The 16,370-nt window shown below is 38.7% G+C and overlaps 1 long non-coding RNA gene across 1 annotated transcript; it reads left to right on the forward strand.

Moving 5' to 3' along the window:
* Nucleotides 1-1,927: 1,927 nt before the first annotated feature.
* LOC308687432 lies at nucleotides 1,928-3,012 on the forward strand. Its single transcript, XR_014029746.1, has 3 exons — nucleotides 1,928-1,998; nucleotides 2,667-2,722; nucleotides 2,880-3,012. It is a non-coding gene; the product is annotated as an uncharacterized lncRNA (long non-coding RNA).
* Nucleotides 3,013-16,370: the final 13,358 nt, after the last annotated feature.

The raw sequence follows: 16,370 nt of genomic DNA on the forward strand, positions 1-16,370 counted from the left end.
AAACAAGAAGTCATAGCTGGACAATTTCATGTTCCTAGTCACCCTGGTGTGCTAAAAAAAAAGGTAAATATTAATAGGAATATACTTCAGAGATATTTTATTCATAAAACATTCTAGTGATATGAATAATTGTGGCCAACGTGTTTTGGAGAAAAACATTTATTTCATACTGTGATTTCCCCCCCAATTTGAATTATTTTACTTCAATGAAAGGTAAGATTTTTGCCAATTAATTTTAAACTAATAATAGCACTAGCCTCAGCCTATTCTTGGACCTACAGATACAGATACAGATACACTAGCTCAACATAAACCCCCTGTATCTTGACTATAGCTGTGCATGCACACGTACAAGTGTGTGGGTCACCTAATGTAGCATCAGTGACCTCATCTTCCTTTTCTTATGAAAACTGAGCACCATCTGTTTTGAGATTGAACAGAAACCAAAAGAGAAATACGCTCTAGTTCTTAGCTTAAAGTCAAACACACTAAAAAATGATCTGATCAAAAAGTTATGATAACTTATACACTCAAAAAAAAAAAATTGTGTCTAAACATAAGATTTATGTATTTGAATTGCATGTAAAATTCCCATGCATTTGGATTACATAGTTGTAACATAAACCAATCAATACTCCTGAATGTGATTCATATTTTTAAGTCATACATAAATGAAACAGATAAGATTTATGTAATTGTATTAATAAACTGAATGTGATTTATATTTGTCATCATATGTAAATGAAACAGGTAAGATTTATGTAATAGTACACAGAAAAACGCCCATGTTAAATTAACACTGCTCAGTGTTCATATGTGTGCACACTACAGAGTTAAAGTGGTGTTGAAGTTAATGAGATAATTAAGTGATGATTGAGCATTAATTATGAACACCTGCTGTTAACAAGCAGAATCATCACCTGATCTCTTTTTCTCATGGCTTTTTCGCTGCAACAAACGTGTTTTATAAACACATAATTATAGCAGCCAGAGAAAATGTTATATTAAAGAGTCAAGGGTCAAGAGCCCAACTAAAGCAAACGCTAACCACCACCATGGTGACTTTAAAATACAACTATTGATTTCATTCAAACGGAAATGAAATAAAGTCAGTCTGGTTAGTAATAAGTGAAGCTGGTAATGCTGTTTGTGGAGTTGTTTAATCCTCCTCTGCTGAGATCTTCACAGATTTAATGTCTTCTTTTCTCTTCAGTTGATTTCATCTAAGGCTGTGGCTGAAGTCAGTTGTAGTTCTTGTGTTTCTCTTTCCTGCAGTGATTCTGCTTGTTAACAGCAGGTGTTCATAATTAATGCTCAATCATCACTTAATTATCTCATTAACTTCAACACCGCTTTAACTCTGTAGTGTGCACACATATGAACACTGAGCAGTGTTAATTTAACATGGGCGTTTTTCTGTGTACTATTACATAAATCGTACCTGTTTCATTTACATATGACTGACAAATATAAATCACATTTAGTTTATTAATACAATTACATAAATCTTATCTGTTTCATTTAGATATGACTTAAAAATATGAATCACATTCAGATTATTGATTGGTTTATGTTACAACTATGTAATCCAAATGCATGGAAATTTTACATGCAATTCAAATACATAAATCTTATGTTTAGACACAATTTTTTTTTGAGTGTATATATCATTAACTCTGATATAAAATAATGTGTTATGAAATTTCAACTCAATTGTTTGAGTTTTCAATCTTCCAATTTAGGTTCATAAGTTACTTCAATGAATCACAAATTCCAGGTGCTTGAATGAACTTGACATTTTAAATTGAGTGGGGTACAAGTTTTTGGCGTGTTGCAGATTGAGTGGAGGACAGCTCTTTGCGCATGTGCGGGGGACTACGAAGCCAAGCCTCGAGACGAACAAGTTTACGCGCCAGCAAACAATCAAACTTCAATCGGCCGGGTGCCTCATTTTTCCAGACAAGACGAGTCGGGTTGGCGTGAACAAGTTCGCTATTGGTAAGTGTTCGTGTTTTGTAGATATTAAGAATGTGCGTTGATGAAGCCAATAACGTGATTAACGTTAGCTATCGTTACCTTTTGATATGTGCAACAACTGTGATGTCATTTTAAGCGAGGCACATTTCAGCGACCGTTAACGTTAGCTAGAACACGTTTGCTAGCAGTTCAGTCTTCTAGTTCAGTCAGAGACGGTTGATAAAGCTTTATCTGAGACGATAGCAGCTACCAGTTTTCATTGTAAACTGTTGTAGAAAACACCATTTCTGATAGACCGTATGTCAAGGCCAAATACACTAACATTACTGTTCAAAAGTTTGGGGTCAGTCAGATTTTTTATGTTTTTAAAAGAAGTATCTCCTGCTCACCAAGACTGCATTTATTTGATTAAAAATACAAACAAAAACAGTAATATTGCGAAATATTATTCCAATTTAAAACAGCTGTTTTCTATTTTAATATATTTTAAAAAGTAATTTATTCCTGTGATCAAAGCTGAATTTTCAGCATCATTACTCCAGTCTTCAGTGTCACATGATCCTTCAGAAATCATTCTAATATGATGATTTGATGCTCAAGAAACATTCATTATTATTATCAATGTTGAAAACAGTTGTGTACAATTTTTATTTTATTTTTATTTTTTATTTTTTAAAACTATTGTCCAGATCCCCCTGAAGGACTGAGTGATGAAGACATGGAAGAAAAGCGGAGGATGATGGAGGTACATCATAAACACACATGCACATCACACATACACATCGTACCTGTCTAATATTATTGCATACATACCTGCCTATATTATACTTACTACCTACACTTTGCTTTTGTGTCTGTGAAGCCTACTATTTTGTCATTTGTGCTTGTGCAATCCAATTCAGGTGGAAGTGCTGAAAAAAGACCCAGATCACCAGCAGATAGATGAGCTGATGTCTGCCACGTTCTCCAAGCGCAGAAAGGAGATCGTAGGGGATTAACCTCTCATTGGGGATGTCATCGCTAGATGGCCGGCCATGTTCCGTGAGAGACAGGTATCACAATAGACAACATTCAGCCTTAGATTAATCACTTAATCCAATGACTGGATATCAACGTATGAGCTTCCCTCCAGGAAGTACTAGAGAGATGTCTGATACTGTACTGTGGTCCGTTCAGAAATGTTTTTTTTTTGTCCGAATGGTGGCGTGAATGTGCATACAGATAAGTGAGAGGATTGTGTTTAGTATTACTGAGTGGATGAAAGCCTTTGACAACAGACAACCTTAGCTTACTAAATTGTGACTCTATGCTTTGAAAATCTTTTCTCTAATTTATTAACCTTTTTGTCTTTTTTGTCTCCTCAGGTTCGGGCATAGTTCAAAAGAGTCGTAAGCACAGACCTTCTCGAGTCGTTCCTCGATGGACTTGATGACCTGGCACCAAAACTGCTGGAAGTGTACGAAGCTGCGACCAAGTCGGCAAAGAAGCCTGCACTGAAAGCCATTTTGGACTGTCTGAAGAAAGACGTGAGTAGACGAACTGAGAGTGCTAAAATTGGACTCCAGATGTTTGCAATAAAATATCAACACTGCTTATTTTTGTCTTGTAGGACACAAACGAACGGAGAAGGACTGCTGCTCTGCTGGGTCTGCCACACCACCTAAGAGAAGAGCCATCAGACATCATCAGGATGTGTGACGTAAGACCTTTTTCTGTCATGCATAACAGCCCATATACGAACGCACCCACCAACATATACACTCGCGCGCGCACACACACACACACACACACACACACACACACAAACACACACACACACACACACACAAACCTTTAACACAGATATTGGATTAGATACACTCATGGGTGTTGATAAAGTCCTGTGGCAGCAAAATAATGAGGGGCAGAATAGTGATGGGGAGGACAAGGGTTGGGTGGAATAGTGGTGATGGGAGGAGAAAGGAGGGGTAGAATAGTGATGTGGAGAGAGGACCCAGTGCAACATACACTTCCCCAGATCTGAGAGGACACTGAAGTTTTCACCCTTGCAGTAACCTTCCAACATTGCACCTACAAACATGCACACTCACAACTGAAAGCCCAAGAAGACTATTTTATTAGCCTGAAAACAAGTTTTATGATCACTGAGACTTAAAAGGATAGTTCACCCAAAAATGAAAATGCTGTCCTCATTTACTCACCCTCATGTTGTTCCAAACCTGTATGATTTCCTTTCTTCTGCTGAACACAAAAGAAGATATTTTGAAGAAAGTCGGTAACCAAACGACTAATGGACACCACTGACTTCCATTGTAGGAAAAAATATATACTACGGAAGTTAATGGGGACCAGCAACTGTTTAGTTACCAACCTTCTTCAAAATATCTTCTTTTGTGTTCAGCAGAAGAAAGAAAGTCATACAGGTTTGGAACATCTTGAGGGAGAGTAAATGAGGACAGCATTTTCATTTTTGGGTGAACTATCCCTTTAAGTAGCTTTGCAGAGCATGTACTTCTTGACCCAAACATTCACACTATTTTTTATTTATTTTCTGTTTTTCAAGGCCCATGGTGAGACTCTGGCTGCAGCCATGGAGGGGATGCAACTTGGCCTGTTGATAGGCTATGAAGGTGACAACCAGGATGCCTTTCCACGTGAGGTCTTCAATGTGGCATTTGTGGTTGAGGAGACTGTTGTGCTTCACAACTTCAAGGATGTGCCATCCAGCTTTGCCATGCTGTTGGAGATCATCTACTGCGTTAACCTTGAGTATACACGAGCCATGAAGTATTTCTTTGAGTTCCTTCAGAGGGTAGTGATGAAGATCAGACCAGATCAAGCCTCTGCCAGAGTCCACGGCATCCGAAACAAGCTCCTGAGGTATAATTTGTAAACCATACCCAAACCGAGAATAGGATTTGAAATTATTATTTTTTTCATTTGTTTCTGTTGACATGCATACCAAAGTTATAGGCAAAAGCACTTAAGCAAACAGGAGAGGAGGCCTGATTTTTTTTTTTTTTTTGGACTTGAAACATGTACTTTTTTTGGACTGTATTGATTACAAGTTTGAGATGATTGCATGATTGAAGTGTTTATGTCTAGCTTGTATTGGCTTAATATTGGTATTAATAAAAAAAAGTTTTGTACTCAAATTTGTGTGTTTTTATAATTAATTAAGTTAAAACAAGACATTATTTTAGATCATCTTAACTTGATACCCTAATTCAAAGACATTACTTAATAGAAATTACTAAATTGAACCCACTAATGGGGATAAGTGAACAGAATGCTCATTTATGAGTTCACTTTAATTTGAACTTGCATAGCAAAGTTGAAACAACAATAATTGTATAGTCATGTTGACTCGCAGAAGTCAATTCACAGCTTAACAAGACTCAAAATAATGAGTTAAAACAATTCATTAATCCATTTTGTTTTTACTTGAAATTTTGAGCCAGCTGCTTAACTTATGATTTTAAGTAGAACCAAGTAGATATTTTTTACAGTGCAGAAATCAACGAAATACTTTTATTTATGCAAGAAAATGACAGCAACCATCATTTTTGCACTGCTTGAGTACGGAACTGTCTAAAGCCTTTCCCCGTCCCCTTTGATTGACAGCAGCTTTCATTAAATAGTCAGCCTGTATTATACAGTTATCTGTTGTTAAAATATTAAAGTTTTAAGGTGTTTTTCACCAACATACAAAACACTGCTAGAGAAAACATTGTGCTATTGAACTTTTGATTTTAAACCATATAGTTACTGAGACACAGCCCTGTGACAACTAGCCCCAACCAATCTCCCATAAATCCCCCACACTTAAGATATTTAACAGAACAGTTATAAAATCATGCTCTTACCCGTTTCACCAACACCCATGACCAGTGACAGCACTACAAATGATCAGGATGAAACCAGTATTGTTGTTTTCACACTCTGAATGACACGTGATTAACACCTTATACTTTAATATGAGCTTATGACACCTCACCTAGTGCAGATCGAGCAGAGGAAGAGTTTATCAGACAACATTAGACTAAGGCATAAACATTAAGTTGAGAGCAACTTTACATCAGTCCATGAAGATGCTCATGTAATAATGTTTTTAAACTTGGGAATATCTATTTAATCAGTTGCAAATATATTGTAATGACAAGTAACCTGTCCTTAAGAAACAGAGATAATAATTGCTTTAATAACTTTACTTTAATTTGCATATGCAGACCAACTATCCTAACTTGTAAAACACTGGAAAGTATTGCAGTAGCAGTGACGTCAAAACAGAAAAGTGTCAGTTTCCTTGTCCTTCTTGAATGCATCATGTCTCTAAACATGGTTAAATACTGTTTCCTCTTTTGTAGGTGAGAAAACCAAATGCATGAACTTCAGCATCACAGTGTTGATCACGTGACCTTCATTAAGCGATAGAGAGACGCTAAGGCCCGTCACACTGAAGAGGAAGAGGAAGAGGAAATCAGTCAGGAAATCCTGTCAGAGTAACGCTTGAGGCCTTTTCACATACTAAATATTTCAGCTCAAGTAATGGAAGTCCTGCCTTCTAAATAAAAGATCCAAATTGGGAATTTTCTGGACAAACCTGAAAAAAACACTTTTTTTGAGCATCAGAAACAACATGTATGGATCTTTATGGATCATGTAAAATGTGAATGTTGATTTGAAATATGTTATTAAAATGTGACTTTGGCCAACAGTTTTTCAGGATATTTCGCCCTTCAAGCATATAGGAGTTGGTCTTGCATGAGCGACAAAGGGCTCCTGCCTGAAAGGGTTGCAAATAAACTAACTTTCCTTTAAAGTGACTTTGATTATGTTGTATCACCAAAAGGTGAAGGTCCAGTAACTAAAGTCGGCACTTAAAGAGAATTTAAGACTAACTTCAACTCCATATTGTGAAGCATTTTGTGAAGTGGATTATCAAACAAGTGAAAAAAATGAGTGGGACTTGTTGATTGGATTGTGAAAAGTTGGCATTGCAAGGATCCATGGGTACTAGTGTTGACACTAGTAATTTATTGAATAAAGATGAATTCCAAATGTTAAGTATTTAAAGTGAATTTAATATTTAAACAGTTGTATTTCTACACAGAGCTTAAAAATGTTTAAGTGACTAAACAATATAACTAATAAACTAATAAACAATTAGCTAATAAACAATTAGATTTACCTATAAGCAAGTATAATCAAACAAGTCACAACGCATAAAACAACAATATATTTCCATGATGACATTATTTGCCGGCCACAAGCCTTTGATTTCCATCATAGACTGTAAAAAATATGGACAAAGCGCCTGACGTCACCCATAGACTTTCTTACGAACGGTTTTGAAGCCGTTTATGGGGGATATGGGCGGCGCCATCTTGGAAAATCTTGGGAAATCCTAACCCCGCCCACCTTCTGGCCAATCCATATATGGGTAAAGGACGCAGCGCACGTCACTCAGCTCGCTCTGCTACTCCAGTTATCTCTGTATATTTTAGGCAATGAAATATGTTATAAAACACCATACTAACTCTTTTCGTTTTCATTTAAAGAAATCTTAAACATTATAGCCACACAAATGTGGTTCAAGCAACGTGTATTGATTATATTCACTGCATATTTGCCTATTTATAACAAAACGAAATAAAAACACAAACCTGCCTCTTTTCGTTTAAATATAATATAAAAATATTAAACATTTTAATATGTTCCAGGCAATATGTGCATTTGTACTAAACAACAGATTTTGCAGTAAACAACATTACAGATCATCTTTGTTGTATTAAAATTTAAAATGACAAAACTCAACCCAGTCTCTTTTTGTTAAACTTCAGTTTTATCAATATTAGCTATTATAAAAGTATAAGTAAAAGGTACAAGAAGCTATACAAATAAAGCAAACAATTCAGTCAAATTCAGTGCTCTAGTCTAACCATACAACGGTAAAGTTATAAAGTTCTTAGCTTATAAAGTTATGAAACTTCCCCTCAGCCAAAACGATTGGCCAGGGACCAAATTATAGATTCACGAGACCAAAAATCGCCCATTAGATATACACAAGACGAATTATATCTCATGTTTAACTACTACAGAGACGCCAGAGTTAGCGGCAAACCTCAGAACGACTAGCCGAGGAAAGGCTGTTCCAGGCGGGGTACATGAACGGCGAGCGCCCGGTCATCGCTGGATCTCACAACCTGGATAAAATTTTCATAAATCTTTATAAATAAACCACAGATTTGAGCTTTAAACAACTACATTCTCGCCTGAAAAACTCTTAAAACTACATTTCATGATACAAAAACAGTAGTATTATATTTCAACTGTGTTAATAAATGGCGCTTCTTATGTTGTCATTCTCCTTGGCGCAGCCTATGCTCATTATCAGCTGTCAATCAAGCTGTCAATCAAAGTTAACCACGCCCTTATTTGTCATACATTTTATATCTAAATACAATCTAAACTAACAAGTTCGGAAAAAATTCACCCCCCTCAGTTGTCAGGCACTCGGAACCTATCGAAAAATACAATAAAAGTCCATGGGACCAACCTGTAAAAACATGAATTTATGCTGTGTAAACCGACATTTTAACATGGGGGCTATGGACATTTGCTCCCTTTTGGGACCTCCCTCTAGCGGATTTTCGATGTATTGCAGTTTTTCGCACTTCCGGGTAGGCTTCATTTTTCAGATCAGAATGTTGCCGCTTGATTTCCACTTGAATCCATTGTCATATTTTCCTGATTCTTTTCAAAACACTCCTGTCAGGCTCCACCCACACAGTTACATGAAGACTGTAATGTTTTGGTGTGTGCCATCATCCACCACAGCATATTCCTGTTAGTCTGAGACAAAAAATGAGATCCATTTATCAAGTTGTGAAATGTTTAAACTGCACACTCATAATCATCCTGCACTGGTGTCGAGAGAAGGCCGACAGAGTAGGACATTTACTGTATTTATATTAAGACCCCACTATCAAGATGTACCTTTTGGAAAAAAGCTTTTTGAGGGCCAAATCATGTCTTTTATAAAGAAAGTAATTTACTTTGAAAATAATTTTCATATTGCATATTTTTCTAAAGGTCATAAAACACAGGTGTTTGATCTGCATTACCTATCTGATCCAGGCGATATGATTTTATTTATAGCGCTGAAAAGACAGCAGCTTCTCCCTGAAGTCAGAGGGCATGCACAGGGCATGTAAGTCTGTCATTATGTACAGTAGCCAAAATAAGAAATGAGGGGCCTCGCTCATGGGTATGGTTCAGCTCTTTGGCAATATCCAGTGGATGACGGCTCTGGTAATAGGAAGACCCTCATTTCTCCCCTCGGTCACGCACCGACACACTCGCCCGCCATCCTTCCCGAAGTGGCCGCCTTTAGGACCGCAGTACGATTTTCTTTGACTCGTCCTTTTGGGCTCGCCATCTTCTAACATTACACTTTGACACACCATATTGCATGGCTCCTAAATGGGAGTTGTTTGATGACTCCGCTGTGTTTATCATTCCTGGCGAGAACACTCGTTTTACACATATTTGGCGCTCCCTGTTGTTGTGGGTGTATTATTGACATGAAAAAGTGGGTAAAACTTTAAAATACGGATCCTTCGTTAATGAATAACTACACAGGAACAAATGAGTAACACAATGTTAACAATCTAGTAACTACAGTTAACTAACAAGTAACTCTGATTAACGAATTAGTAAGTAATAGCACACAGATTTAAGTGGTAGTTCACTATTAACTAATCAATAACTACTATTTTTTAATACTTCCCAGAGAAATAATGAAAAAAATTCACAATTCATGCAAAACTTAATAACTAATGCAGGAAAAATTACTAGCACTAGATTAACATTGTACACTGTACAATTAACTGTACACTAATTATCAATATGTAGTAGCGTAGCAGACTTATGATTTGGGAAAGCTGTCAATAATTAGCCTATGCACTGCTGTCTTTTAGAGAACTATTCATAAACTAAATAATTTTTAAGAATTGTTTCTTATAAATGCACTTGTCTGGAACACTTACCCTGTGGCCGATTTTCCGGCATTCCTCTGGACTGGCTTTGAATAACTAGACTCATCATGGTGAGTACTGGAACATACTGAGTCATCAGCCATCCAAATACCAGTTATTTTATTATAGCTTGAGTCATTTGAGACACTTGAGTCATTACTAGTTAGTTAACATGATCTTCACTTTAGAATACGGATCCAAATAATTAGTAGTTCCTATAGGGGTATGTAGTAACACTTGAGTCATTACTAGTTAGTTAACATGATCTTCACTTTAGAATACGGATCCAAATAATTTGTAAGTCCTATAAAAGTATGCATTAACACTTGAGTCATTACTAGTTATCATGATTCCATGCTGTAGTTACTAATGAAGAGCCAACCCGAAAGGGTAGAATCATCTAATCATTCACAGGATATATATACACACACATATATATATATATATATATATATATATATATATATATATATATATATATATATATATATATATATATATATATATATATATATATATATACATATGAACAAAGAGACATACATAAAAACAAATTTGAGAGGTAGGTTAAATAATAAAATAACTGGTATTTGGATGGCTGATGACTCAGTATGTTCCAGTACTCACCATGATGAGTCTAGTTATTCAAAGCCAGTCCAGAGGAATGCCGGAAAATCGGCCACAGGGTAAGTGTTCCAGACTAGTGCATTTATAAAAACAATTCTTAAAAATGATTTAGTTTATGAATAGTTCTCTAAAAGACAGCAGTGCATAGGCTAATTATTGACAGCTTTCCCAAATCATAAGTCTGCTACGCTACTACATATTGATAATTAGTGTACAGTATCTAGCAGTAATGTTAATCTAGTGCTAGTAATTTTTCCTGCATTAGTTATTAAGTTTTGCATGAATTGTGAATTTTTTTCATTATTTCTCTGGGAAGTATTGAAAGTATTATTGATTAGTCATTAGTGAACTACCACTTAAATCTGTAAAAAAATTCAGTAGTTCTCTGGGAAGTATTAAAAAATAGTAGTTATTGATTAGTTAATAGTGAACTACCACTTCAATCTGTGTGCTATTACTTACTAATTCGTTAATCAGAGTTACTTGTTAGTTAATTGTAGTTACTAGATTGTTAATATTGTGTTACTCATTTGTTCCTGTGTAGTTATTCATTAACGAAGGATCCATATTTTAAAGTGTTACCAAAAAGTGTAGTGTAACCCATGTTAAATGTGGTAAATAAGATAAATAAATAATGTAATTGTATATTCTAATAGTTATAGTTTTCATTAAAAAGTTGAAACGACCTATTAATAAACATTGTGAATTAACTATCCATAAATAATAATAAGTAAGTATGATAATTGAGCGCAGACCATGTGATGTATTACACGTACACTAGGTGTGAATGACGTAAGCGGATGACTCACGGATGTGCGAGATGTGCGCTGAACACGAGATGAGAGTGATGCAGACGGAGATTAAAAAGATTTACATTGTTAAAATAAATTTAAAATTGTTATAAGCAACTTTATAATACTTTATGGTTGATGATGATAAATCATTTTAGAATGATGATTGCTGATTTAATCGCGGATGTTAGCCGATTGTGAAGCTCCTCTGAATCTGAAGTGAGTGTTTAAACTGTGAAACTGCTGAGTTTATCTATGTTTATTTTCTTGAAAGATGTACTGTATGGCCTCACCGAACTCCTCCCAGGCCCGAGTTTTTGCCTCCACAACCACCCGGGCTGCAGTCCGCTTGGCCCGTCGGTACCCATCAGCTGCCTCAGGAGTCCCACAAGCCAGCCAGAACCTCGGATTCAGGAGGAACAGTGTGGTTTTCGTCCCGGTCGTGGAACACTGGACCAGCTCTATACCCTCTACAGGGTGCTGGAGGGCTCATGGGAGTTTGCCCAACCAATCTACATGTGCTTTGTGGATTTGGAGAAGGCATTCGACTGTGTCCCTCGCGGCGGCCTGTGGAGGGTGCTCCGGGAGTATGGGGTCTGGGGCCCTTTGCTAAGGGCTATCCGGTCCCTGTATGACCGGAGCAGGAGATTGGTTCGTATTGCCAGCAGTAAGTCAAACTTGTTCCCGGTGCGTGTTGGACTCCGGCAGGGCTGCCCTTTGTCGCCGGTTCTGTTCATAATTTTTATGGACAGAATTTCTAGGCGCAGCCAGGGGCCGGAGGGGGTCGGGTTTGGGGACCACACGATTTCATCTCTGCTCTTTGCGGATGATGTTGTCGTGTTGGCCTCATCAGACCAGGACCTCCAGCATGCACTGGGACGGTTTGCAGCCGAGTGTGAAGCGGCTGGGATGAAAATCAGCACCTCCAAGTCCGAGGCCATGGTTCTCAGTCGGAAAAGGGTGGCTTGCTCGCTTCAGGTTGGTGGAGAGCTCCTGCCTCAAGTGGAGGAGTTCAAGTATCTTGGGGTCTTGTTCACGAGTGAGGGAAGGATGGAACGGGAGATTGACAGGCGGATCGGTGCAGCTTCGGCAGTAATGCGGTCCCTGTACCGGTCTGTCGTGGTAAAGAAGGAGCTGAGCCGCAAGGCGAAGCTCTCGATTTACCAGTCAATCTACGTTCCTGCTCTCACCTATGGTCATGAGCTGTGGGTCATGACCGAAAGGACAAGATCCCGCATACAAGCGGCCGAAATGAGCTTTCTCCGCAGGGTGGCTGGGCGATCCCTTAGAGATAGGGTGAGAAGCTCGGTCACTCGGGAGGAGCTCAGAGTAGAGCCGCTGCTCCTCCACATCGAGAGGGGTCAGTTGAGGTGGCTCGGGCATCTTTTCCGGATGCCTCCTGGACGCCTTCCCGGGAAGGTGTTCCGGGCATGTCCCACCGGGAGGAGACCCCGGGGAAGACCTAGGACACGCTGGAGAGACTATGTCTCCCGGCTGGCCTGGGAACGCCTCGGTGTCCCACCGGAAGAGCTGGAGGAAGTGTCTAGGGAGAGGGAAGTCTGGGCATCCCTGCTTAGACTGCTGCCCCCGCGACCCGGCCCCGGATAAGCGGTAGAAGATGGATGGATGGATGGATGTACTGTATGTTTTTGGAAATTTTAAACAATGTGCAGATGATCATTAACTCACACATGACATTTAAAGTCACAGTATTGTGACCTTATGAAACTTTGACCAGATCTAGGCTTAAAGGTTCTTGACTACGCCACACCAAGATATACTTTGCACATTAACTGCTGAATACCTAATCTAAGGCAAGCAGGTTCATAGAAATACACCAAAGATGAACTAGACAGAGACGTGCTTTCAGTAGAAAAATAACAGTACTTTATTAGTCAATAGTATAATTAAAAGAGCCACACCGTCATGATAGAGGCACAGTAGGTGCAAACGAAAAGGCTTGGCCTAAAGGGAGAGACCAGGACTGGTATTGGCTGCTACCAGGGACAATATAATTAGCAATGTAACAGGACAATACTGATTCACTGTCAAGGTAGGTTACCTGTCCGGGATAAGCGTGAAGTTCACCAACCGTGCTCTGAACTCTGGTGCCTACAGTCAAATGCATACACACACACACACCACGCACACATAGGCACAACCACTACAAGCAAGTGATTCAATCAATATTGTGAGGTGCAGTTTACCACTACAATACGCGGTGCAGTGCGCGAAGACGGACCCAGGAACATCTCCTGTGAACAGCTGCCCTAGTACTCTGGAGAAAGGGGACAAGGACGAGGAGGTCGTTATCACTAGCAGGATGGTTAGAGTATTCATTCGATTCACATGACGTCACTGTAGCTTTGCGCCGCCATCTTTGCGACCGCGGCGGTCTCAGTAATGCCTGCAATATGTTGTGCAGTTGGCTGCAACAACAGCCGAAAGAGGGAACCCTGAACTGGTATTTTATTCTATACCAAAAGAAGAGAGAAGAGAGAATAATTTATTTAAAAGACTTGAAGTCTCATGTTGGTTTGTGGTTAATTATATTTCCATCCTATACTCTCAGTGGCCGACATTATAGACAGATGTCGACAGATAATGTTTTGTCTTCATTTTATTGTTGGATCTGTAAGTCCAGGGCCGGCGCTCCGCACACGCACATCACGCGCTGCGCGTAGGGCACCAAGTGCTTGGGGGGGCACCAAAAAATCTGGGTCGTGAAAAAAAAGAAGCGTTTTTTTTTTTGGTGATTTTCGTTTTTTTGCAGAATCTGTTAGTTGAGATCACGAAGAAGCCTCTGCATGTTTGAGATAGCAGTATTGGTATATTTAAAAGCGTACATTTTGATTTTGAAATCGGCTTGTTTTTCGGAGATTCTAGCACGCAGTAGGGGCGTGTCATTGTCGGTGTGTATTTCCACTGAATAAGCCGGCATGGCTACTTATTATGCAGCGCTCTGGCCGGCTCTATCTGATTTCAAAATTCAGTGACGATGGACGCAAATAACATTACGATGTCCAGCAATCGATTTAAATAGTAGGTTACATGGGGTTTAATTTGACGTTTAATGAGATGTAGCCTAATACATATTGTCAGTCCCAATATATAGATCCGCCAACTAAATTAATGTGTATGTCAATGGTCCAGTGGTAGAGCTTTCGCCAGCCGTGTCAGAAGGTGTGGGTTCAAATCCGACCTTATATGGGTTTTTTTTTTCTCGTATAGTTTTTTTTCTCTCATCAAAACGATTATGTTCATCAGTGGTTGTAGCAGGGACAAGCAAACGTTTGCATTATGTTTTGTGATTTCAACAGAATGAATAGAGAGTATTCGCAAGTTGTTTTCACTCGACGCGCGCTTCATTCCGTTGCGTTGGGATTGAGGGGGGGAGGGGGGGAGGGGGGGAGGGGGGAGGGGGGGTACCACCAAGCATTGGTGCCTAGGGCACCCAAATGGCTAGCACCGGCCCTGTGTAAGTCTGTAAGTTAGTGAGATTTGGGGTTGTTTTGAATATAATTGTCTGACTGTCTGTTAGTTAATACCTACCTAAATCTATTATATATTTTTTTCTGAAGTTCATAAAGATATTGTCTTCGTCACATGCGCTTTAGATGTTATTTTGTGTAAGTAACGTTAACGTTAGCTCTGCAGACGATGCATAATCTCATGTGAACACATATACACTCTCTCATTAGATGAAGAATAACTAAAGAAGTGCAAACAAGTGTCACCAGCAGGTGGTGCAAAGACACACAGAACAAAATCACTGATTCACGTAACATATTAAAACTACTTAACTTTATATAAAAAAAACTATATAAATTTTTACATTTTTGCAGCTTACTAAATGTATACTTTTTTGTACACAATTGACCCTTCGCAGGGAGCTTGATTGACAGGTGATCTGACCAATCATACTTCGCCATCCGCCATTTTGTCCGACAAAGCAGTCAGGAGAGTTAGTAGATTAACATGGGAGGATTTGAACTTGAAAAACGGAGTGTACTGACGTCTTTCCGTGGTTAAAACAACATTCCTTCTTATGTTTGTTCATGTTTATTTGAGGCTATAAATGAACTAGAAGGAAGAGATGATCGGTTCACGAGCAGCTTTAACTGATGCTCTACAGCGATCTGTCAGACACATTTAAGAGCCACAAAACGGTATTTATTGTTTAAATTTCTTTTAAAAAATGACCAAATTTGAAAGGTGAGACTTTGTTTAATATGTTTAATATCAAACGTAACCGAAAAGTAACCTGGTCTGTCCTGTGTGTCAGCGTGCTGTCAGTCTCCTCTTTGCTCCGCGATGTATTTTTCACTGCGTGAGAACATGGTGTGGCGTGAGAACGGCGTAGCTTGTCGGACATAGCGACAGTAACTAAGGGGGGCGGGTCTTTGAGAACGGTCAATTATCATGGTAAATGATATACCACTAGTTAGCTGTTCTTGCAATTTTCATTTTTATTGGGCAATTTATTTACAGAATAAAGTAAAATCTCTAGAATCTGGATAGAGTTTGTCTTCTAAATTATTGAAGTGTCAAGTATGTTGTGGATTTTAAAGTCCGCGTGAACCAGATGTTGCAAACGACTTTTCTCCAGTGTTGTGACGTATTTCCCAGTGTATTCCCGGAATATTGAACAGAGGGCAGGGTTTAACTCTAGCGCTCCTCCTCTCCATCTCTCGCTCATAGCAGACTAACGGTTTGAGGGGAGTGGTTAAGCGTTTCCCAAACCAAGCCGTCAAACCTACATCATCAGCCATTCCAGACTGGAAGTAACTTTTCAGACTTTGATTAAAGATTACGATGGCAAACAATTTTTTTCTGTGTATTAACTTGCATGGATTAATTGTTCACCACAAGACTAGTAATATAGATATATAAAATAGGCTCAATTTTGATTTCAGTTAGACTTTTAAGTACTTAT

Source organism: Scardinius erythrophthalmus (genome assembly GCF_964197995.2).
Source record: "Scardinius erythrophthalmus genome assembly, chromosome: 3".
NCBI classification, from domain to species: Eukaryota; Metazoa; Chordata; class Actinopteri; order Cypriniformes; family Leuciscidae; genus Scardinius; species Scardinius erythrophthalmus.